The 17437-nt window shown below is 40.4% G+C and overlaps 1 protein-coding gene and 1 pseudogene across 2 annotated transcripts in view; both read right to left on the reverse strand.

The window, feature by feature from the left end:
* The window catches only part of CHCHD3 (coiled-coil-helix-coiled-coil-helix domain containing 3), an 878604-nt gene that overhangs the window by 170507 nt on the left and 690660 nt on the right, over positions 1 to 17437 (reverse strand). The gene's annotated exons all lie outside the window — the stretch shown is intronic.
* Positions 5839 to 8173, reverse strand: LOC146855694 (protein CDV3 homolog pseudogene; annotated as a pseudogene). The gene has a single exon (XR_014981369.1). The product of XR_014981369.1 is annotated as a protein CDV3 homolog pseudogene (transcript).

A 17437-nucleotide genomic window follows, 5' to 3' on the forward strand; every position in this document is an offset into this window, starting at 1 on the left:
GATTGGGTGGGCTTGCCCTACCAGACTTCCACCTTTATTATAGAGCGGCTTAATTAAGAGTGATTGCTGAATGGTCTCTTTGAGCATCGGACAAGCACTAGCTGCATATCGATAGGGCTATTGCAGGGGGAAGTAATTTGGGATATCCTATGGAAACACAAACCGGAGCGACTCGCGAATGCTTACCTCAGCACATCCACAAAGACCACTCTGAAAGTATGGGACGAAGTGAACAGACAGGCAGAATGGACAGCCTTCTCCTTACTTTACACGCCCATACACTACAACCCAGCATTCTCTCTAGCATTAGAACTAGGCCCTTTTGACATGTGGAAGGAGAGGGGCTACTCAAAACTGGCAGATCTCTTTCACAATTGGGATTTCTTAACATTTGAGAATTGTAAATTTCCACCTAAAAGACACGGAACAATACCACTACACTCAATTGAAACATTGGGCATTGCAACCCGAATATAGGGCAGCGGCCACTAGGGATCTCACTCCTGTAGAACATTTTGTAAAACTGGCTGGGAACACTAGAGGGAAAGTATCCTTCCTATACTCTCTGTTATTAAGTACATTACACACTCCACAACCACAACACAAAACAAAACAATGTGGCAACACCTGCTCCAAATGGACATACCGGAGAGAAAATGGACATACTTATGGGGGGACATTGCAAAACGCAACCACTCAGACATGAGAGAGGCACATTATGTAATATTATGTATGATTTGTTTTTATACCCAATTAAGTAAAAAGACAAATATTCTCACATACGCCAGACCTCTGTTAGAGAGTATGTGGACTACCAGGTGACTTCCGTCACAAATGGTGGACTGTCCGACCATTCGTCCATTTTTGACTGAGGTTCTCACACAAATTATAAACTTTCTGGGAAACCCATTCCCTGAAACTCCGAGCTTTGCCCTATTAGGCTTACGCGACGATAACCTTAAGTATCAAACTAAAGGGGACACAGCGATTATGTGGTTGTGCCTAGGAGCAGCGTAGAGGGCAATAGCCGCTGCCTTGAAAAAAAGGAAGCCCTGGCACTAACAGTGGCATGCGTGGCTATGGCAGGCACTTATTATGGAAAGAATGGCAGATATTTTTAGAGACTATTTTAAAGCCTTTGAGTTCACATGGGGCCCACTGATGGCAAATCTTTCAATAGGGCGACTCTGACAAACTGCCCCACTAGAACAAGGGCCCTCCATCGGATGAGATAGGGGAGGGAGGGGGATAATTTCGTTTGTTAGTTCAGGGGATCAATACTTTGTTAAACGGTGAAAAGGTGAAAGATATAATTTTGTATTACCCTCACGTGTATGACCATATTTAGCTCCTGCAAGATCCTGAACCTCTATTTTGAAGGTCTAAAGCGTGATGCTGATTTCTCCACTGTATTCCATGCGGTTTCCAACTGCAAAATCAATAAAACCACTTTTGACAAAAAAAGCACTATGACACAACCATTTCTGGCCACATAAAAAGCATTTTTAAAAAAAATCTTTCAGTCATTCTGCACAGCAGCTGAGCTGCTCTGCAAGATAGCTAAAAGCATTGACATAGTCAATAGGTCGCATAGGCGAGGACTACTAGCTTGGACAATGCTTGTTTTTAGGCTGATTTTGAAACTTTAAAACCCATTTCAAATGCCGGAGTTGGCTCAACATTCTATTATTCTGGGAAAATCACTTATTCTCCCAATGCCGAGTGAGTGAATTGCGCCTTTTGTAATGTAACTGGTAATCACATAAAACACTCCAATGCCTGTGGGCCGAGTTTGTGCTAAAAGTGGTTCAGGGGAGGTTTTAAAGCAAGGATCAGGGTGAGGAGAAGCAGATGGACTAGATAAGGAATGGAGGTGGGCATGGGGGTTGTAGGAAAATGATGTGGCGTTTCGGCCAGAGGTGCAGACTTTGGAACTGGGGATGCAAGTTTAAGTGCCGACAGCTCAATATCCTGTGACATAGGCACATCAATTAATCTCCTATTGCCAAATATATTTATGTAACCTTGTGTAATGTAACTGGTGATCACTTAAAGTGTTCCAATGTCACAGAACCAAGTATGTGCCATCTCATGAGAGGGTAAGAACATGTATGAAGCATAAGGTATGTAGTGAGGAAATGATTAAAAAAAGAAGGAACCACGGCTGCTCCTTCGGAGTATAAGCAAATGTTTCGCAGGATAGAAAAGCCCTCTGATGTAGTAAGACTTCCAAAAAAGAAAGTACTTGTTACATGTTCCATAAAATGTAATAACAGAACCAGTTGAACCCATGGCACGAACACCTTGGAAGCAGCTGAGAGCTATGTATCAATCCAAGGCGCATAATTATAGCGCAGCCTTGCTCTCAGCCAGACAAGAAGGAACTTCAGGTGGGGCAGGAGGTAGTAAGGAGAGATGAGGCAACAAGCAATAACATGGGGTAACAAGCAATAGGATGGGGCAGCGGGGAGGGAAAGGTGACTGCAACAAGCAATGGAGAAGGAGGGGGAAAAAAGTAGCTCAATCCGAGCGAGACTGGTGGACGGACACTATACAGAAAAAGATCAGTACTAGTCCATGCTTCATTGAAGAGAAAGTGAAACCAAACATGCTGACCAATAAGAATCAAAGAAATGAGAGTGAGAAGGAAGCAGACCAATATTACGTTATAGGAGGGATCTTAGCACACACTTAAGTTAACAAAAGATCTTGTGCATGTGCGGTCTCAGACAAGACCTAAAAACATGCCATAATGCACCACAATATCACTGACACAAATCTTTCAGCTTCTCCAAATGTGCAGATGGTGAATATACTCCACTACCAGACACATCTTTGCTCTCGATAACCTAGGTCTGTACCTTAAATTTCACACATGTGATGGACGACATTTAACAAGTTCAATACCGTTCCATCAACTCCCCTGTGCCTCATCTATTATGACTCATTGTCATCCACTAGTTCACACGAGTATGGCAAAGTGAAAAAAAACAACTTCGCTGGCTCTTCTTCAGGCAGAAATGGCAAATAAGCTCAAACGGCAAAGAGGGAGTAAGAGGCTGTGGTCATGTTGCATGTAAATAGTTCTATAACCACCTAAAGATTTTGTCGACGTTTTGGACTGGACAAGTTCTGGGAAAAAGGGACCGTTCATCGAGGTAAACCCAGCACTACAATCAGTTACCAGTAAGTGCTATCTTGAGATGAGCAACCTTTTCAGCCCATAATACCATGGGAGCCGCATGTGTTTACTCTTTATTTAATTTGTCCGAAAATCAAGTAAAAGTAAAAAAATGTAATCCAAAGCTTAGTGTATATACCCATGCACCCTATGTTGTATGATATAGATATACACACACATAGACGTATATATACACATATACACATATATATCTATATATAGTCCATTTGTCTCCCTCGAACCAGAACTGAATAAAAGGAAAATAGTACGAGAGCCATAAATTATGGGAAAATATGGAGAGTCAAGGATGGGGTTCCTGATTTATAAGGCACCCAGAGTGAGTCAGGTGTTTGCAATAAACCAATTTTAACAGCTGTAACTCCCCTGGATCCTGTTTAAAAAAAGCTACCAGTAAAGGCCGATTTGGTTGCCAACGTTTACTAGGGAATATTGCTAAAATGTTGAGAAGCATGTGTGAGTTTTTCAAGCATACCACTTGCAAGGTACGCAAGCACAAGCTTTCCTACTGAGCACACGCAGGTAAAGAGCAGAAATCAATGCTGCACATGCAGGAGAGTGGGTGAGATAGTCAGGAATGCATTACGTGTAAATAAATGAACAGGCCTTGCTGAGGATATCCGGGAGGGGCTCTCTCTTTTTTGAGTAAGCATGTTTACTCTTCAAGCACCCATAACCCATTTGACACTATGGAATATGGCATTCTTTTCTTCTTGTGTAAACTTTTCATTTATGATGGTGACACGTTTATAATCTAATATCCCTGGATATAATGCAGCGGATGGTAATGCAACCCCTGCAACAGAAAAGGCAGCATGTTTTCTAATGTCATTTTAATACAATTTGCGAAGCGCGAGAAGCAAGTGAACTTGATCATTTAGAACCTGATCGATGTGAATTAGTGCCTCGCAGAGATGGACCATTTGATCATTGAGAATTTGATCAATGACAGCCGGTGCCTCGGCGGCGATGAAACATTTATCTTGTGCATATTAGATCGGCCTCAGCCAGGCTGGTGTGTAGGAGGTAATAAACATCAATCAGCTGGGCTGCAGACAAAGCATTGATGCACTGCAAAGACCAGGTGGGAAGGCCCAAGGTACTAAAGCTAGTTTTCCATAATGGGATTATAATTCAATGCACACCTTCTGCAAATGCTCCAATTTTGGGGGTATATATAGTGTGGAGTATATTTATCTGCTGCACAATATTGCGGAGTGAAACTGCTTGCTATTAACAACTACTCAACCAATAATAGTCAACAAACATGCCAACTGCAGAACACTGACAGAGGTGTAAACTGTGAAAACTAGCGAAATATGCATGGATGGAGAGACAGAGGTAAGTGAAAGCACCACCAAGCTTTCCATCACTCAACCTAGGCAACCCTAAACAAACTGTGCTGGAATGTCTGGCATGAGACCAGAACCAAACTCTCCAGAGGCTGACTCCCAACTCTGAGCCTCCGACAAAATCCAATATATCCCATTTATAAAGGTTGGTTCAGCGACCACTCATTCAGCTCAAAAGCATATCTACCTACAATTATACGATGGAAAATAATTCCCACACCTCCAAACCCACAAATACCCAGTTTGCAGTTGACTCGGCCAGCCACATAGCTACATTTTCCCAGTAGGAAAGAAACTTGGCCACAAAAGAGTAAATCCAGCCAAGAGGGGCTGCTGTACCGCAGGATTTTAATGTGTACACAGATCCAAGATGCAACATACTCCGTATTAGAGTGCTTGATCGCCTGGTATTTAATAATCTAAAGGACCTCCTTCATAACAGCGATGATCTAAATCACCTAAGCATGCCATATATATATATATATATATTTTTTTAAATATAAAATCTTTCAATAATTACTAAAACTTCATAGTACTGCCCAGAAAATTTGGTAATAAGGATACTTCGCTTTATGGGAGGACAGCCTCCAGCACAGATGAGAAAGACTTAATAGATGAAAGCTTTGGATTTCAATTAAATTGTTAAATGGAGTCTACTTTGACTCAAACTAAAAGGATGGGGAATAATCTATTAAAAGCCATCCAGGTGAAATACAAGGACATCTGGATCAGAGTGAAACTGGACAATGCTAAGTCTCTAACCAAAAGGATCCCAACAATTAGTGGCCTTCAACAAAGCTATGTTTAATCCCCATTACTTTGTAATCTCTACATCGCCTACATTGTTTTTTTTTTTTTTTTTTTTTTTTTTTTCAAAGCCCAACAGTTTTAATGTAGGTATTCATCAACAAGATTGCATTCTTTACTTTCCCATATCTATTTCTGTTTCAAACACTCCCACTGTTTGTGCACTGTTTAAAGACCCTCTGGTTAACTTTAATGGCACCCACGTTGTGCTATATGATTTCAGAGCAAAGGGCAGTGCACTAGGGGACAGATGCATCCATTAAATACAAGGTGTATGACCTTAAAGATAACGGTTCAACATAAAGGAAGATAGTTCAGCCATATCTGAACTGCCTGGCTAGGTAGCATACAGCGTTATTTATTAGCGATACAAGCATTGCACATAATTGCATTATACTGAACCAATATGAGCAGCTTGTGTCATCATTGAAGTTTCACAACAAACCTGGAGACAAAAAATAACATGAGGAGCTGCTAAAGCAAAGTGGAAGCAATGTTTAGTCATCCTATATAAATAACCTGTCGGCATCCAACAGGTATCACCTATAGGATACAAGTTAAGTGCTCAATAGGTTTTCTGTGGCCAATATTGATAATTAATGAAGATCACTTAATAAAATGAACAATGATCTGCTTGTAGAAGGCACACCACTGCTGCTTTTCAGACAATTATTTTTTGGGATCCACAATTTACTTTTTGGTGAGAACATTATCAAAATAAGTGAGACATTAAATATTGCCACAGTTACTGTAATACAAGTTCACAAAATAACACTTAAAACATCCACCCAAGAAAAGCCGGAGCCCTTCTCAGTCTTCAAATACATATCACATTTTCAGTACTGAGGTTAGGTCTGCAAAGATGGTTCAGTACAGTGTCATGAAATAAAATCAGCGCTGGAAAATAGCAAACAAAAGAGCCGTTTGGTATTTCACCACAATTTGCAAGCTGAAGATTTTTACTGTTCCTCCTACCAAAAACAGTTCACAGATTTCAATACAGGAACAAATCTATACATTTAAAAATGTAACAAACGGGCTGGCTAAAGGACATCACGCAACACTGAAATTATTAGAAGTATTTGAAAGTAATATCAAAGAGGAGAGATGCGGAGCTACAAATAGACTGTGGCAGTTTAAGTTCTCAATTTGAGACGGGAGGGTTCAAGTAAAGGGAGCAAACACCACAATGACAAAATGGTTGAGCAATCACTGACCATTATTAAATCACAGTCCCACTTCACTCCCACCCTCTATCCCTGCCATTTTTTTTCTTAAAAATCCCAATTTTTTTTTCCAACTCAAAAGAGCTATTTTTACTACTACATTTGGAAGGTAAACAAACTACAGCTCTGCAACATTTGCTTTAACAGATACAAAGCCTTCTAAAAGCGACATTTTAGACAATGATATGTTGTCAAGGTTTCGTTTAAAAAAAAGAAAGAGCAAGGCATGGTGGATGCGGGGGCACGTGAAGCGAGACTTTGTATTAAGGTAACTTAAATCTTTGTCATTAAATCTGAAATGGCTGACAGCACAATCTCTTTTCACAAACCCGGCGGAGCTGGTACAGCCTGGTTTCTTTTCAAATCAACGTTTGCCACAAAAAAGCAGTTGAACCTTCGGCTTCTGGAGAAGATGTAATCCACGAGGAATCCGCCACAAGTGCAGCACATCTGAGGTAGTCAACCCACATGACATTTAGTATCTGAACGTAAAGAGATTTTCAAATGACCACTGGATGGAGATATTTTTACAGTATATTTATCAAAGAACCAGTGAATCTAGTTCAAACATTTCAGGTACATTTGACACGTTTTTGCCATTGTTGCAAGTTAAAAAGCAGTTGGTAAGATTTGCCTTCAGTAATGCAGGTCATCCACACACTGGCTCACGTAGGCCGCACTTGCTGCAGTAGATCCAGCAGTTCTCAAGATGGGTATGTCCGTAGTCGTCAGCTGTAGTTTAGTTACCTTAGTAGAGGGGTTATCAAAAAAGCATTCCTTAATTGTTATATGTATGTATGCGGCTTACTGGTCATCTAGCACAGCATACTGGTTGCCTAGCTGAAGTTGCAGCGCTTGGTTTTTCGAGCCCTCTTCCCTACCTCTACTTTTGTGTTTTACTACTTCAAAGGTCTTCTCCATTTCTCTGTCTTTTCGAGATTCTACATGTTTGGCAGTGGACTGAAGCGATGGAAATTGCGAATCATTGTAGATCTCGGGAGGTCCTTGTGGTTTCCTCGTTGCAGTGGCAGATCTAGCTCCTGGAGGCCGATATACACCAGACTGTACAGGTTCTGGAGTTTCAACAACAACAGGGGCTGGTGCTTGAGCAGGGGCAGTCTTATTCCACGGGCCAGTTACTTTCTCTGCGCCGCCACCGTGATCTTCCCAATCCCCACCTTGTTCTTCTCGCTTATCATTTTCATCATCCTCCCTTTCATTGCTTATCTGTAAAGATTGGATACGAAGACCACTGTAGTCAACCTCCTTCTGTTCAAACTCCTTCCACTCATCTTCCTGCACAGCCTTCCCTGCGGGCCGGCCCCCCGGGGGACCACCTTCGGGCTGCGGCCTGCTGGCGCCTGTTGCGTTGCTGCGGGCTCCAGCTGCCCCGGAGCCTCCCGTTCCGCCTTTGTCCTTGCGCTTCTTTTTGTCTCGCTTGGCAAAGAAGTCGTCGAGGCTTCTCTCTTCGGGTTCTGCCATGGCTGACTGGTTGGCGGGCGGCAGCGGCGGGGGTCGGGTTCCTCTCTTACCTCCCGGGGATGGGACCGGCCTCGCTTCCTGTCTCACAGGGCCTCGCGCACAGCTCGCCGGGATCGCCTACATTGTTGACAATTTACACAATAAAAGATCTTGCCCACTGAAAACCGGAGGGAGACCAATCCAGCTATTAATATATGCGGATGACACCATGATCTTCGATTAGTCCAGCATTGGGCCATAGTACACCATTAAGTACTTTGAAGCATACTTTAAAAAAACTTATCTAACAGTGAATTATAAAAAATAAAATGTGTATTTTGATAACTGGAATTTCAAAAAGAGTGGATGGCATTTAAACAATGAAATAGTTAAGCTGGCAGACATTAATATCTTTGCCTCTGGTTTAATAATGGATCCTCGTCAAAACAAAAAAAGAATGCAACCTGACATACGCGCTACAAAAACAAACAAACCACTTAACAGGGCTATCTCTGAAGTCTTTACTAAATGTGCTCGAAGCCAAATTCATGTCGGCAATAAGATACGGCTGTGAAGTTTTACCAGTACCACTGATCTGGTTATTCGAAATAGAGCACTGCAATCTGTTCAGGTGGCTTTTTACTCTTCCTCATCCCAAGCCAAAATCCGTCTGGAACTCAACAAACCAGACTGCTTACTGATCTGGACGCATTTTAGATGTTTGGCAAAATTGCAAGACGGTCAGTCAAGACTCACTTAGGTCTACAGTATGGGCTGAAGTCTTGTTAACAAATAAAACAAATCCACCTTAGTGCTATGACTAAATCTTTCAAACATGACTGAACTTTGGGGTCTCTTAACAGGGAGCCAATTTAAGTTCATAGAGAGGAAACAATATATAGCATCTAAGCTCTTTCAGTCTAAACAATTCAGCATGTTCCCTAACAAAGCATCCTCATCACTTAATTGAACCTATACTGCCCAAATGTAATACAACCCTACTTACGTGCAGCACTCCTGGACCGGGACAGGATCTTATGACCCTGAGACTTGGCCTATTTGATGTAGGCAACAATGAAAATACACCTGCCACTACACAAATGGGCGTTTTTCCCTATTGGAAGAAAACACTTGTCCACTTAATTTTCTGCTGTCATGCCTTTTTAATAGAATGATCAACATTTTTACGTCCATCTTTTAGGTAATGTAGTTCTGGCTAAACTAGCAAAAATCGACTAATATCTAGTCATGAATATGAGTTTTAAAATTTTTTTTTCATGAAATTGCAGAGCCTCATGATTTTTAATTGCTTGATTATGAATTAACTTATGTTTTAATGTTTACTGATCCAATATTTGGGGAATTATTAGATATCGATTTGTCTAACGTTTTTAACCATATAATACATTTGCATTGATTGATTGATTGTGTTCCACATATACATCAAATCGCACATTGATCTTAGTATTCCCTTATAACATTGTAGGAACAAACCTAGTTCAGCAAACTGGCAACACCAAACGGAGCTCATCACAGACCTAAACATGACATGCCTGAACCAGGGCAATGTAGTCTAAGTCAGCCATCCTGAAAACAATGACATATTCCAGGGTGACAATGCATTGGCTGCCCTAGCATCCCTAATCAACCTTCCTTCTTTCATTAATGCCTTAAAACACATCACATCCTTGTTTCATTTGAACTACAAATCATGACACGTCGTTCGTAAGATAGACAGATGAGATCACCAGAGCATGTTTCAGCCTACATAGGCCTAGTCCATGAGAAACCGCTTCAGGCCTGTGACAGCGTGCACAGGACTCACGTCTGGGTCATCAAAAGAAACAAAGAGCAAAGCATGAGTCACAAATTCCAAAGAAAACTGACTGTTTGCCCATGCTGTAGGCATACACTGGAGTAAATATCTGCCAGTGGCGTATGCAGACACCTTTGTAGTCGATGGCTGAAAATGATAAAGCACAAGAAAGAAGACTTAAAGTATTATGGTGTCTCCTAGTAGAGAGTCGGTTAGGTTTTCTACACTATACACAACGGTGTTCTAGAGTAAGAGACATGGGTATCTGCAAAAGCAAGATATCCTACTTACGAGAAACTGCTGTTCACCCAAAACACAAATAATACAACAAAACAGCTACAAGTGGGATACGTCGGCATATGCATGTACGAACAATGCTTAAAAGTGCAACCAAATCACCTGCTCTGCAGAAGACACCTGAAAACGGAGCTACTATAACAAGCTTTCAAGGGATCACTGCTTCAGTACCCAATTGTTATATCCAATATATGTGTACTTGCAATGTGACAGGGGAGTCAGCTCGCGGATGGTACAGCTCGTGGCACCTCTACCCAGCGTCGGGCATACATTTGGTTGGAATGTTGGGTGGGAGTGGATGGTTGGAGGTGCCTATGGGCTGGATGCTTTGGTGAGCGGCTGCCCGCAAGGCTCTGATCTTCTCTTGAATAAACAGAAGTTTCACCTCAGCAACGTCTATGGAGGTTTATATGATCATGTAATACTGGCGATGATTTGGAAAATGAGCCTACGTAACGTAGTTGGTGTGGACACCTACTGAAGTGTTGGTGTAGCGTGGCGGTACCAGGATCAGGTCGCATTTCATTTCCTTTGCGGGCGGCTACATAAGCGCTGTGTGGGATTTGTCATTTCTGTGACCATTTGGCTACTGTATGTGAATCCATGAGCATGTTTTCGGGATCGTTACATGCTATTATGCACGTGTGGCAGCCATCTTAATTTGCCTGTCCTTTTTCTCCACGGCGGTCAGGCATTACAAAATCAGACCATCTACTGTAAAAAAAAAAAAAAAAAAAAAACTGACCATAAGCACCGTACGGCAGCCATCTTAGGTAATTTGGGAGGAACACATTCCTCTGAAGGCACATTACGGAAGAGGTTGCTGCATTAACTATTTGGTGTCAGATGAGCTGTATTTGATGCAGATGAGCGACCAGTACATTTTCAGCCTGTTTAGTCCCATGTGCAGTTCGTTCTGGGGGTAAACAACGGTGACAGGCACATCATTAACCTACATTACCTGTTTGGTGCACGTGTGCCTCATTTCAGGTAACTATTTGCACAGCTTGTGGAGGGAAGTATTTCGCTGACTAGCACACCCTGGATCTACAAATACACGTTTGTGACATATGTTACCCATCTAAGGATGAGCGAATATTAATTTCCAGCCTGTTAAGCCCCATGTGCAGTTCGTTTTAGGGGTAAACCACGTTGACAGGCACACAGTAACTTACATCACCTGTTTGGTGCATTTTTGCATAATTTCAGGTGACTACTTTGTGCAGCTTTTGCTCGGAAGTGATCCGGTGACACGCAAGGCACACCATTGATCTACAAATATACATTTATGGCATACGTTACCAAAGTGCAATTGTACATCTATCCAGGTGACAACTTGTGCCGGGACGTGGTTGGTGACTAGCACACCCTTGACGTAAATAAAATATATTTTAAAGGAAGCCATTAATCCTCCTCCACCATTTTTATTTGCCCAAGGAGCCCACTATTCCTTGGAAAGAGTGGTTCCGTCCATTTAATGCATATCTGGGGGCAATAGATGGGTTTAAGTTTAAACCGTATAGGAGAAGATGGTTGCTGGAACACTCATTGGGCTTGGAAGGGCAAGAAATATTTGTGCATCTGTCCACTTATACACCAGAAGATGATGGAGAACTAGATGAATATGAGGAGACAGTCAAAAGACTAGAAAAGCACTTTTTTAAACCGCCAAATTTGGTTGTGAGGAGGCACACGTATTTTTTTCCGGGGAACAGACGGCCACGGAGTCCATTTACATGTGTGTAGCTTCTTTACGTGTTCTAGCAGCCAAGTGTGAATTCGGGAACTTTACGGATCATTTGATCAGAGACCAACTAGTTACCAGGTGTTTCAATAAATAGATTCAGGAGAGGTTATTTACGTGTAAAAACCCACCTTTAGATGAGGCTGTAGAAACAGCAAATGATATTCAGGATTTGATGGTTTCAGCTACAGAGCTCAATAAATCTGATGGCACAGTATTGTTTGTTAAAGTTAACAGATCTCATGTAAACAAGGCAGCAGATAGACCTAAAGTGTTGGGGAAAAAAGAGACCCTTAAATTCTGTCAATATTTGTTTTCGGTGTGGATCCAAGTTCCACATAGCTTCTTCCAAGCAGTGTCCAGCTCTAACCAAGGAGTGTAAAAAGTGTTGTGTAACGGCATTTTGGCAGAATGGGGCATTTAAGTGCAAGGAGAGGGAAAGTTCACTTAGTAACAGAAGATTGTGACCACAGTTTGTCTGAAGAAATGAATAAAGTGTTACTTTGTGTAAGAGTACAAGGGCAGGAGGTGACTAATGATATGAATACAGGGTCAGCACAAGAATCTGATAATAATTCAGTACATTGTGTCAGAATCCATGAATACGATCTACCTGTGTCCAGGGTCCCAATAGAGATATTTCAGGTCGGCAAGATAATGTTACCCTTATTAACGGATTAAGGATCTGAAATCACAGACATTTTCATTAGAAATGGATGAGTTTTTAAAAAAGCTGGATTCAGACACAAGAAGTGCAGTCTTTGCCATCCGAAGGAAATGGTCAAGTTGAAAGAGCCAACAGAACGGTTGCTGATTGTGTGAGAGGAGCTGTGATTGAAGATGTTGTGCGTGCCATGCTCTGGTGATATCACAATACTTCTCATAGTGTGACTGATATTGCACCTTTTCCTGCGTTGAGAGTCAGGGGTACTCAGGATTTGTTAAGGCCAGTTTGGTTGAATAATCTACCAAAACTAAATTATGGAAGAGTCATCATGGCACATTATATTGAGCTAGCTAGTAATAGAATTAAGAAAAGTCAAATAAGGAGTAAAAAGAGGTTTGATTAAAGGAACCAAAATGTAGTTTTTGAGAAGGGGGATTTTGTGTGTTGGTGAGTGGCTGCCCGCAAGGAACTGCACTTTTCTTGAGTAAAGAACAGAAGTTTCACATCAGCAATGTCTATGGAGGTTTAGATCACCATGTAATACTAATGCACTGACAACAGGGAGGAGCAATAGCCAGAGCGTCACCCCTTATAATGGCCAAACTCTAGTGCCCTTGATACTTACTACGCACACAACCCAACCCCACCCTACCCAATCCAAACTTAGATTTGCTTGCATATACATATTCACTAAGACAATCTTCGTGCACAATTTAAAGAGGGGTTTCAAATGGTGAAAGGCAATTTTCTGCACTATATATATCATGCGAAGTAAACATAGGGTGGAACGACTGTTGAACACATTTAAAGTGACACCACATCTAGATTATGATATTACACTAAGAGCATGCTTTAAATCACTGAAGCTGAGAAGTCTACTTTCATCAATGACACACCATTTTAAGTCTCTAGAAACCGGGGGATTTCAAGCACTGCATGCTCATGCAACGTAGTAGCCATTAATTAGCTATATGTCAGAATGATATGTACACCTCGACCCCTACACCCTAAATTTAGATGCCCTTCCACATCCAGACGTCATAAAAACCTAGAATATCCTTGAACAATTTTTGGTGACTTCATTATATCAAGATTGAATGATTTGGTAACTCGCACCATCGAGTTGCTGTGTTTTCATGCCCGCATTTGAATGGAAGGGAACCAAAAAGTAGGAGACACCATTTGAGGATTCCCAAAGAACACATGCCCGCTAATGAGGAAAACAAGAGATGTTCTTGGCGCGGAGGCAAGCTGCACTATAACTGTACGGGGAGGACTGCTAATGGAATCCTTCTGAACTCAAATTTAATAAAAGCGCATGCTGAAGGAAAGTGGCAGAGGAACACTACACGAGGAAACAAATGTATACACCACGGTCGAAGAACAACCACTTTGGTTCATCAATTTTATTCTCCCTATTGAACCCTTGGATTCCCATAGGAAATACGACAACTACATAAAGGCACGTGATAGTGCAGCCGCTTTTCATTCTCAAGGACAAGTGGAATGGGAGATTTAAAAACCTGTATTAATATAAAGAGTAAGTAAAGAAGCCCTGCGCAAAAGTGCTTTTAATGTTCACCATTAAAAGAAAGCAGCATCACACTCTGATGTGCCGCCATAGATCACCGTCCCATTCTGGTATATTATGCAGTGGTTATGGGCAGTCTATCAAAATGCACTTTAGGCCGTGACCTCTTATTGTGAAATACAGTAGCTGCGAAAAAAATCATTATCAGGAGGGCAGGACAGAATATCAATATAAAGAAATACGACTACACGGGAATACATAACACAATTAGACCAAAAAATGGTAGCAAAGCCTAATTACACAGTCAAATTAACACTTACTCAATGATTTTCCGTATTGAATTCCTGAATTGCTTAAATTGAAAAAGAATGGCTTACAAATGCAGTCCTAGAATTCCTTGTTCAAGGTGGCAATTCATTTTAAGAGTACATTTATTTTTGTTTGCACTATTCTGGGAACATTTTATCCATTTTGCTTTTTTTTAAATTCATAATCTTGTTGACTCTTCAGAGGGTATCAGATGTATGAGTCCCATTCAAGCTCAGCTTCTTGTGGCTCACGATAGTCAATACCCGTTTCTCTTAAATGAAAATCAGTGTCTGACTAAATGAATACATTATTTGTTCTAGCTTAATATACTGCTGTCGTTGCTGCAACTACTGTGCATGGATAGAACATGTATTCCCGCTGCTCCACTGAACAACCCAGCACAAGATTGACTATATCCTTTTGAGCACGATCACATCTGCTTTCTCCACAGACACTGGCCCTGCAGAACATTTCCATTTAATCCCCTCTGCACAGTGGCAGGAAGGTGTTTGCATTCCTACATCGGTTTATACACCCACCAATGACGATTTTCAGAACAAATTTATAAGCTGATATTTAACTCATTGCTGCCGCTATGCACTTTATTATATCACCTTAAAATAACTTGTCTTTACTTTTCACATTCCTTAGTTTATAAAATATTTCACATATTAAGGCCATTTAAAATAGCTGTTTGTTAAACGGTGTAATCGGCCCCTTCCATAATACAACTCTCTGCTTTTTTACTAGTGATGTGGAGTACTTTCAAATGTTGTAAGAATGATTGTGTGTTATTTGTAGATTTCAGGATCCCAAGAGATCTCTTCCAGAGAGTTACCAGAGACCTCAGAAGTTTCAGTAAAGGTTTCATTATAAAACAAATTAATTCAACCTCTACTAATTTTAAACACAATTTTCGTTCTTTGTTGCAGAGTTATAGATTATTAAAACAGTAATATTTACTTGTACTTAATGACCCAATTTCCATATCGCACTTGGGATAGTTTCAGCTTTATAAGCCATCTATGTATTTTCTCTCTCCTAAAGCATCTCTAACTGTACAATTCATTTGCATCGACCTATAGAGAAGGTTCATTATATCACTGAGTTCTGTGTGATGTCACAAAACTCAGAGGTTGTCAGATATAATGTGATAGGTTTACAGACTAGCAGATAGTAATGTTGTAGTTGTGGCTATACCAGTCAGTTCACTGGACCCTTTTAACAAATTTGCTTTATACATTCCAAAAAACAAATACATGCATCTAAGATCGTTCTTGGTAAGTTGAATGACGATTGGTCATGAATGAGCAAGAGGGAGGAATAAAATAGGGGATGCAATTTCCATCCAGCAGAAGGCCCAATGCATTCATAAATTCTGAGTGAGCGGATGGCCATTTGTGGTTTAAGTGGCCATCCTATGGAATTATATTCTTGATTTACTACGTAAGTAGTCAAAGCATTAGACCTTCCACAATCAAATACTTGGCTATTTATGCAAGAAATTCTGACCTGAATCTATTGTTCTGATCAGGATCTCCTGTTCTGTGACAGTCAGAAAACTTTAGTGGCGGCAGAGCACTTTATAAATTAAACAAGGCTGCATAGTAGTCAGGCGGTACTGAAAGGTCTTAAATACGATACACTTCGCTCCAACATGAGATTCTGATGGTGCCTCTTTTGCTATCCAATGGAGCTGAATCTGTATGAAGGAAGGTAGAGTAATTCAAGCTGTAATAAAGACCATATATAACACACTTCTGGTGACCCCACATGATGGTGTTCTTGTTTCTATATAGATGCATTTTCAGGTGAGTAAAGGGTTCAATCTTTCTTGGAGAACTTGAAGGGGGTGATGCCCTTCTCTTTCAATTCCCCTCACCTACCAACGCATTCTCCCCTTCCCAAATGCTTTCCATTGCGGGTAGAGGCAGACTTTCACAATTCTACTATCCAGAATTGTGGTACATCTTTATGAGACTCTGGGTGCAGTGTCAGTCTCTTTATGCTGGTTGTCTAAACCTAAATATAGATTATTTTAAGAGGGACACATGGAGAAAGGGAAGTATCTGCCTTTTTCTGTGGTAACTACGCCTAGCTGGCAGATCCACCAGAACATGATTTAGGGATCTAATGTGACAACTCCAGTTTTCTGCTGGACGGCAATGGCCTGAGGGGTATCTGCACAAAATATCAAAGAAAAAATATTGTGTAACATAAATATTGTGACACCTAAATATTGTGACACCTAAATATTGCTGTCTTTGACACTGTTGTCAAAAATATTGTTTTAGATGTTGTTTGATATATTGATGTATTTTTATTTTTATTAACAGTTTATAATTTTCTTAGTATTTTTTTGTCAAAAGAATCTTTTTATCTAATTTAGAGTGTTTATAATTTTTTTATTTAGTACAATTATATTTTTTAGGAGCAGGATGTTGGGTTTATAGGGGATAAGGGTGGAAGCATTTTAAAAGTTATGTATTAGTGTACATTTTTAGATGCATATTTAATAAAGGTTTTTAAATTAAAACTTTTTAGGAGTTTGGTTTATAGTGGATAAGGGTAAGGAACATTTTATATATAATTTGATTAATCAGAATTATTTTAAAAAGGTATATAGAGTTGTAATTTTTATAACAAATGTTGAATATTTTTAATCACATATAATTTATAAAAAAAATTGCAATTGTAAAATTGTGTAAATATATTGTGAATAAAAAACTAAAAAAATATTTTCTATTAACTATGTAGTATTTGCTGACAAAATATACATTTTTTTTGTAAATAAAATTACATATTTTATAAAACAAATGACTAAGGTCTCGATTACGATGTCGGTCGGAGTTGCTTCTGACCAACACCGCTACGGTCTCGGGACCAACCGACTACTTACAATGCGACCATACCATACTCTCATTCCTCTAAGGAAGCTTGTGCTGCGGCCGTAAACCGGAAAAAACAACAGTTGATGGACAGAATACAGTACAAGCTCCCATGGAGAAATGGGAGGTTCTGTTCATCC

Source organism: Triturus cristatus, chromosome 4_1 (assembly GCF_964204655.1).
Source record: "Triturus cristatus chromosome 4_1, aTriCri1.1, whole genome shotgun sequence".
NCBI lineage: Eukaryota > Metazoa > Chordata > Amphibia > Caudata > Salamandridae > Triturus > Triturus cristatus.